Below are 7,319 nucleotides of genomic sequence, written 5' to 3'. Positions count from 1 at the left end.
CCCTACTCAGTGAGCCACAGGCACCACCCGGAAGCTGCTATCTTTGAAAATCAGTCTCACATTTCATTAAAAAAAATCCCATTCTAAAATTTTGCAACATAATGGAGTAAGAGTTACAATCCAATTTCAGCTCCACTGCTGACTAAATACTGAATCTCCCTGTGTCTTGATTTCTCCAACTGCAAAATGGGGATAATTATACTTATTTCTCAGGGTTGGGAATAAGATATGAAGTTATGCAAATAAAACATTTGGCACAGGGTGGCGCCTGTGGCTCAAAGGGGTAGGGCACCGGCCCCATATGCCGGAGGTGGCAGGTTCAAACCCAGCCACGGCCAAAAAAAAAAATTGGCACAGTACCTAGCAGACAGGAGCCACAGAAAGATACCTGCTGATAGCTATCACCTTTCTTTTAAAAAGACTTTCATGCTAGGGGCCGATACAATAAATAAACCTTATATGTCATTAATGACGTGCAGTGTAGCCTAGAGTGAGTCAGATCTGAATGCAAATTTCAGTTCTGGACAATTCATTCTTCCTTTCTGCACATCACTTTCCTCATCAATGAGAAAAATAAACTTGATCTTATATAAAATGAAATACCACATAAAACACCTAGCACACTGCCTAAAATATGGCAGCTGCTAAATAAATGGTCGCTGTCATTATATCATTATTTTTTGTAAAAAACAAGCAAGGGATATCACAAGTCAGTGACTAATATACAAAGTCTGCAAAAACAGATCTAGATGGCTTGGCGCCTGTGGCTCAAGCGGCTAAGGCGCCAGCCACATACACCTAAGGTGGCGGGTTCGAATCCCCAGCCCGGGCCCGCCAAACAACAATGATAGCTGCAACCAAAAAATGGCCGGGCGTTGTGGCGGGTGCCTGTGGTCCCAGCTACTTGGGAGGCTGAGGCAGGAGACTCGCTTGAGCCCAGGAGTTGGAGGTTGCTGTGAGCGTGATGTCATGGCACTCTACCCAGGGGGACAGCTTGAGGCTCCATCTCAAAAAAAAAAACAAAAAAACAGATCTAAATGAAAAATGAAGGAGTAATTTTTTCCTCTTCTTCTTTAACTACTATTATCAATAGGTACTATTAATTAATGTCAAGCCTAGGCTGTTTGCTTTAACCCTATGTTATTTCATTTAATCTTCTCAATGCTTCAAAAGAAGTATAATGATGCCCATTTTACAGATGCTGAAACAGAACTTCAGAGTAGGATTAAGCCAATATCCAAGGACATGGAGCTAATAATAGCCCAGCCCTATTTCATCAGAACTGTTTGCAAAAGTCTGGCTCAGAGTGACGTTTCCATATCTAGGTTTTGCCCTAATATAGCCAATGCCTAACTCACTCTTACAACCAAATATGGCTGTAAAATAATGTGGGGTTTTCTGTTGTTTTGTTTTTCAGGGTTTTTTTTAATCTACAGGGTCTGAATCTGGTTGCTCCATTTAAGACAGGTTTCCTGGTGTTCCTATTGTGGGTCATAATACCAATCCACAAAGCAACAGGAAATCAAAACGGATTAGAAATAAACAACCTTTGACAGAAAACGTAGCACCCAAAAGGAGACCCAGTACATGTGAACCGGAAGACAACTCTATAAATAAACCACATTGCTGAAATGCTTAAGGCGTGGATTTTTATTGCACAGGAGTCAGGAAATTTCAAAGTAGACGTTCAATAAAGGCAGTCCCTTAGATCCTTTACCTTAAGGACTCACACATTAACATTCGGTTCAGCACAGATAAAGAATTAAAGGTTAGGAAAGAAATTTGTTATGAGAGCCCAAGTAATCACTAACAAAATTAACCTACACACAGCAGTAATGTGGTGGAAGTGTCTAGGCTTTCGATGCATTCTGGAACTGGAATCTCAGTACCCCCACTTAGCAGCTATGTGACCTTGGGTAGGCCAGTCAGCCTCTCTGAGCAACAGTTTCTACCACATCATCATGATGACATTAAGAAGCCTTTGAAACAGTAATTATGGCCCTGAGAACAACAGCTAACACTTATGTAATAATAACTATGTGACAGAACTATTCAAAGTGCTTTATATGCATTAACTCATTTGAGACTCATGATAACCCTGTGAGTACTATGATTATCCCCATTTTACAGATGAGAAAACAGAGGTGCAAATAAGCAATTTGCTCAAGTTTCAAATTCAGGCAATTTAACTCCAGAGTCTGTGCTCTTAACCACAGTGTACATAAAATAGTCAGTATAGCAGGGCTCAGTGATACATGCTTATCATCCTAGCTACTGGGAGGAGCTGAGGTGGGAGGATTGCTTGAGCCCAGAAGTTCAAGGCCAGCATGGGCAACATAGCAAGACTCTGTCTCCAAATAAAACAAAACCAAAAAACCCCACAAAAAGTACAATACCTGGGATCTAGTAGTTATACAGTAAATAGCAGCTGTTATAATAGTGTTTAACTGTTGAAAATTTAAAAGACTACATTAAAGATAAATTCTTTTTCCAAAGTTGGGAGTCTCAAAACTTGAATTTCCCCATTCTTTCTTGAAAGTACATTTCAATTTTGGAAAAAGCTAGATGATGAACTCAAAGCCCTGGCTCCTAGCAACCCCTTCCAATCTAGCTGTATACTAGCTCATAATGTATACCTTTTTACAAATATGAGTGAGTACATACACAGGTCCTTTCTGTATACAAAACACTTTCACATGTATTATCTTACTTGATTCTCACTCTCAATAACCAAAGAGTGGTCATTACCACCCACATTTTACAAGAAAAGCAAACTGATCTTTCATTTCTGGGTTTTTTTTTTTAAGTTTTTAATCTTCCTTTCAAATGTCTTAGTTTGAAGGTTTTTAACTTTCTTTTTATTTAGTTATTTATTTATTTTTAATTGAGAGAGTCTCACTTTGTGGTCGTTGGTAGAGTGCTGTGGCATCATAGCTCACAGCAACCCCCAATTCTTAGGTGATCCTCCTTCTGTTCCAGGGTTTTCTTTCTTTTTTTTTTTTTTTATACAAAGCCTCAAGCTATCCCCCTGGGTAGAGTGCCGTGGCTTCACAGCTCACAGCAACCTCTAACTCCTGGGCTCAAGCGAGTCTCCTGCCTCAGCCTCCCAAGTAGCTGGGACCACAGGTGCCCGCCACAACGCCCGGCTATTTTTTGGTTGCAGCCGTCATTGTTGTTTGGCGGGCCCGGGCTGGATTCGAACCTACCACCTTAGGTGTATGTGGCTGGCGCCTTAGCCACTTGAGCCACAGGGGCCGAGCCTGCTCCAGGGTTTTCAAATATGCCTGTGGATGTGCCTGATGATCTCCCTTCATCTCTTTAACTGACTACCTCCTATTTTTCTTTCAGATTTCAGCTTACCCATCACATTCTCAGAGGATGCCTTCCTTGGCTGCCTCCTACAGCCCAAGTAGGTCACATGTCCTGCAGTCCACTTTCATAAAATCCTATACTTCATCATGAGACTTAATTTATAATAATAAAAGCTAATGTGTGTAGAATTGAGTACTGTCTAATTCCCTCCACATGACTGAAAGCACTGAAAGTTATTACTTTATGGTTGTTTTAGACATTGCTGTATCCCTGTGCCTATCAGTGCCTGAATACAAGATATTATACAAATGTGACAAATACATGAATGACTATCCAGAAACATCCCTTGCCCACTATCAACCACAATTGGAATATACCCCTCCTGTGACTGGTTCTGGGGCTCCCAATACTGACTCCATTATCTCTTGGTTTGCCATTTTTTCTTTTTTTTTTGAGACAGAGTCTCACTCTGTTGCCCAAGCTAGAGTGCTATGTGTGGCATCTGCCTAGCTCACAGCAATCTCAAACCGCTGGGCTCAAGGGATCCTCCTGCCTCAGTCTCCCAAGTAGCTGGAACTACAAACACTTGCCACCATGTCCAGCTAATTTTTCTATTTTTAGTAGAAAAAGGGTTTCACTCTTGTTCAGGCTGGTCTCCAACTCCTAAACTCAAGTGATCCTCCCTCCTTAGCTTCCCAGGCATGAGCCACCGCACCTGGCCAGTTTGCCAAATTTTTATTAGAAACAGTAAGGCATGTTCTTTTCTAAATTCAATGTTATGTAGGGACAGGTACTCACAATGCCTAACTACACACAGAGTCCAACACATCACTGTAACAACCAAAGAAGGGATGAGACACTTTAAACAGGTAGAGAAAGTGTTTTCACCTAAGACATCAGAGAACTAAAATCCAATATTTCTACTTCATCATTCCCCGCCATCCACTCCTTTTAGATTCATAACCACCCCATCCAAAAAGCACTTGTGGCAGGTCTAGCACTGACTTGTGACTTGGACCAAGCCATTTTTCCCAACCAAGTTTTGTTTCTTCCACTAAAAAAGGGGGGGGGGGGTCAGACAGGTTTTTATCCTTTAGAAGATTCTGGGAAATGCAAAAGGTTGTTAAAGGAAAAGGCACCAAACTCAGAGAAGACTGGGAAAGAATCTTGGTTTCAGGACTTCCTAGAGATGTGACCTTTGATCAAGCTTTCTGGACTTCAATCTCATCTGTAAGACTTAAATGACAATACTGTATGCACTGGGTTATGTAAATGGAGAAGTACGGAAATGACAAATGATTTGCCGCTGCGCGGCACACGGCTTTGGGGTCAGATAGACCTCCATTTAAGCTGTTATACTTGCCACGTGACTCTAATAGTTATATTTGAGCTTCCGTTTCTTCAACATGGGAGATAATAATACCTCTTCCCCAAAAGATTATTCTGAACAGTAAATGTTCCTGCCAATTAGGGTGCAACTATATAGTGGCTACTTAGTAAGTACCCCTCCCCTGCCTCTCATCCCCTATCTGGTGAGTCCCACCCCCATCCCGTGAGACTCACTCTAAAAGCCACAGATCCCGCCCCCCGGCCTTAAAGGTCAAGCCGAACTCGAAATGAATGGGTCAGAGGCGCTAGTCTGGTCCCCTGAGGTCTCCCAGAGGTCCTTGAGTAAGGGTCTCCAGCACCTGGACCACACGCGCGTCCCGAGGCCCTGTCAAGGACACTCACCAGCTACCGCTCAAGTTACTGAGCAAAGACTCCTGCGACGGCAGCGAGCACGACGGCGCTGCGCAGTGACGTCAGGAGGCGGGACGGCGGCGCTGGCGTAGAGCATCACGGGTGGCCTGGTGGAGGGCGGTGTTGCGGCGGACGCGTCGGGAGGTCTGTAGGTCTGTGGAGTCCGGACGTGTTTTCGGGGCATGAGCTGAGGGCACAACGCCGACGCCACGAGGTGGGTCCCCCAGCGACGCGTTCCTGTACCTTAGGGCTGGCCTCGCGAGGAGGTCTTTGAAGAGGCTCCCCAGCAGGACGGCTTCTCAGGCCCCGCCCCGGATTGTCCCGCCGCTGGCCGGGAAATCACAATCCGAGTAATGACCCCGCGCCTCTGGGAATTCGCGGCCAGGAATCGGAAAGCCGGGGTTCTAGGCTTGACCCTGCCGTTAGCTTTTGGGATCAGGTGCCTTTGCTTCTCTGGACCTCAGCTTCCCTAAATGCTGTTCTGCTTCCAGGGTGATTGCAGCTCCGCTGGGAGGATAGATGTAAGAGCGTCTTGTGAACTCTGTTAATCTAAGGGATTGCCTCCGTTGCAAACTCAAAGGATTTGCCATACTGTCTTGATCTTTTATTATACTTTATTCTTCCTCAAAAAGCCCTATGCTGAGCTTTCATCGATGGTCTGTTTATGAATATTTAAGAGATATGGAGCATGGTTCCTAGGAAAGAAGAAACTAAGGCTCTGAGCAGAGAAGTGGCTTGCTTCATTTAGCAAATATTCGGCACCAACCATAAACCAGGAAGTGTACTAAGTGCTGGAAATAGAACCCTGATCAAGATTAGGAAGGCCCTGTCCTGTAGGAACTTACATTCTAGTCAGGGGAAAACAAAAGGCAAAACATTAAATAACGCATTGGATTAGCGTTATATGGGAAGAAAAAGGTAGTTATGCTGTAAAATAACAGGGGGCTCAGCTCTACTAGGGAAAGCTTTTCTATGAAGAGGACGCTTAGAGGGAGATCATGTGACTTGCTAAAGACACAATAGGTGCAAAAGCAAGGTTTGAATCCACTGCTCTTCCCATTAAAGCATTGCACCTTTTGTACCTTTTTGTGGTATTAAGTAGCTTTTGCATTATCGCTGTTTTTGTACATAAGAAAATGAGAAGATCCTGTCATTCAAGTTTCAAGGGAAATGTCATCTCCTTCAGAGACGGTAACATTTCCTCTCCACTCAACCTGAAGTTGTCCACCCTCATGTTACATCATCTTGCTTAATTGTTTACAACATTCATCACAAATTATATATTGTTTATTTTACTTTTTGTTTCATCTTGCTCCTTTTCCAAGTGAAAGCATCCAGACAACAGGGACCTTGCTTTTTACTTCTCGGACTCCAGTAACTAAGGCAATGCCTAGAAAATAGAAACTCAGGACACTTCTTTTTAATGGATGATTTGTCAAAAAAAAAAAAAAAAAAGGCGGGGAGAATGGAGGGAAGATAAAAATGTTTCTCCCCTGTGTACTATCTTGGGATTCTATTTTATGTCTGTTTCACCTTTCAGAAGATAGAAAAGTAAGAGCTATGGTTCACTCATTTCTCTGTTTTCAGTACATAGCCCAGGGTTTATAGTACCTAGTTGCTTGTTATACATTCCTGAATGTATTGAAGACATACGTGGGAAAGAAAGAAAATACTCAGGTGTGCTGGAGGTAGATAAATATGTTCAGCCAACAATTACCTAGGGACTGCGTGTGCTGGGCTTTATGGGATGAAGTGAATAAAACGTAATGGCAGTGTCAGTATATGTCACCTGTTTGTTGTTGTTGTTTGAAGATAGGGTCTCACTCTATTGCCTGAGCTAAAGTGCAGTGCAGCCTCAAACTCTCAGGCTCAAGCAGTCCTCCTACCTCAGCCTCCAGAGGAGCTGGGGCTACAGCCACATGTCACCATGCCCAGCTAATTTTTTCCATTCTTTGTATAGATAGGATCTCTCTTTGTTGCTCAGGCTTATCTTGAACTCCTGGCTCTTATGATCTCTTACCTCTGCTCCCAAAGTGCTAGGGTTGTAGGAATGAGGCGCCATGCCCAGTGGAGCTGTTATTAAAACACAGTTCCCGGCTCAGCGCCTGTGGCTTAAGCGGCTAAGGCGCCAGACACATACACCTAAGGTGGCGGGTTCGAATCCCCAGCCCTGGGCCCGCCAAACAACAATGATGGCTGCAACCAAAAAATGGCCAGGCGTTGTGGCAGGCGCCTGTGGTCCCAGCTACTTGGGAGGCTGAGGCAGG

At 43.8% G+C, this 7,319-nt stretch overlaps 2 protein-coding genes across 2 annotated transcripts in view; one reads left to right on the top strand and one right to left on the bottom strand.

Annotated features, from left to right (window-relative positions):
• The window catches only part of MRRF (mitochondrial ribosome recycling factor), a 68,696-nt gene extending 63,526 nt beyond the window's left edge, over positions 1 to 5,170 (bottom strand). Inside the window, exon 1 of the mRNA XM_012802430.2 lies at positions 5,044 to 5,170. The gene's annotated coding sequence lies outside the window, so the exon portion shown is untranslated. The remainder of the gene's footprint in view (positions 1 to 5,043) is intronic.
• RBM18 (RNA binding motif protein 18) overlaps positions 5,129 to 7,319 on the top strand; it is a 26,446-nt gene continuing 24,255 nt past the window's right edge. Inside the window, exon 1 of the mRNA XM_003785271.2 lies at positions 5,129 to 5,266. The gene's annotated coding sequence lies outside the window, so the exon portion shown is untranslated. The remainder of the gene's footprint in view (positions 5,267 to 7,319) is intronic.

Source organism: Otolemur garnettii, unplaced genomic scaffold, assembly GCF_000181295.1.
Source record: "Otolemur garnettii isolate 467f Iridium unplaced genomic scaffold, OtoGar3 scaffold00014, whole genome shotgun sequence".
Lineage (NCBI taxonomy): Eukaryota > Metazoa > Chordata > Mammalia > Primates > Galagidae > Otolemur > Otolemur garnettii.
Note: the sequence above shows the minus strand (reverse complement) of the source record. Positions and strands in the feature narration are given on the sequence as shown.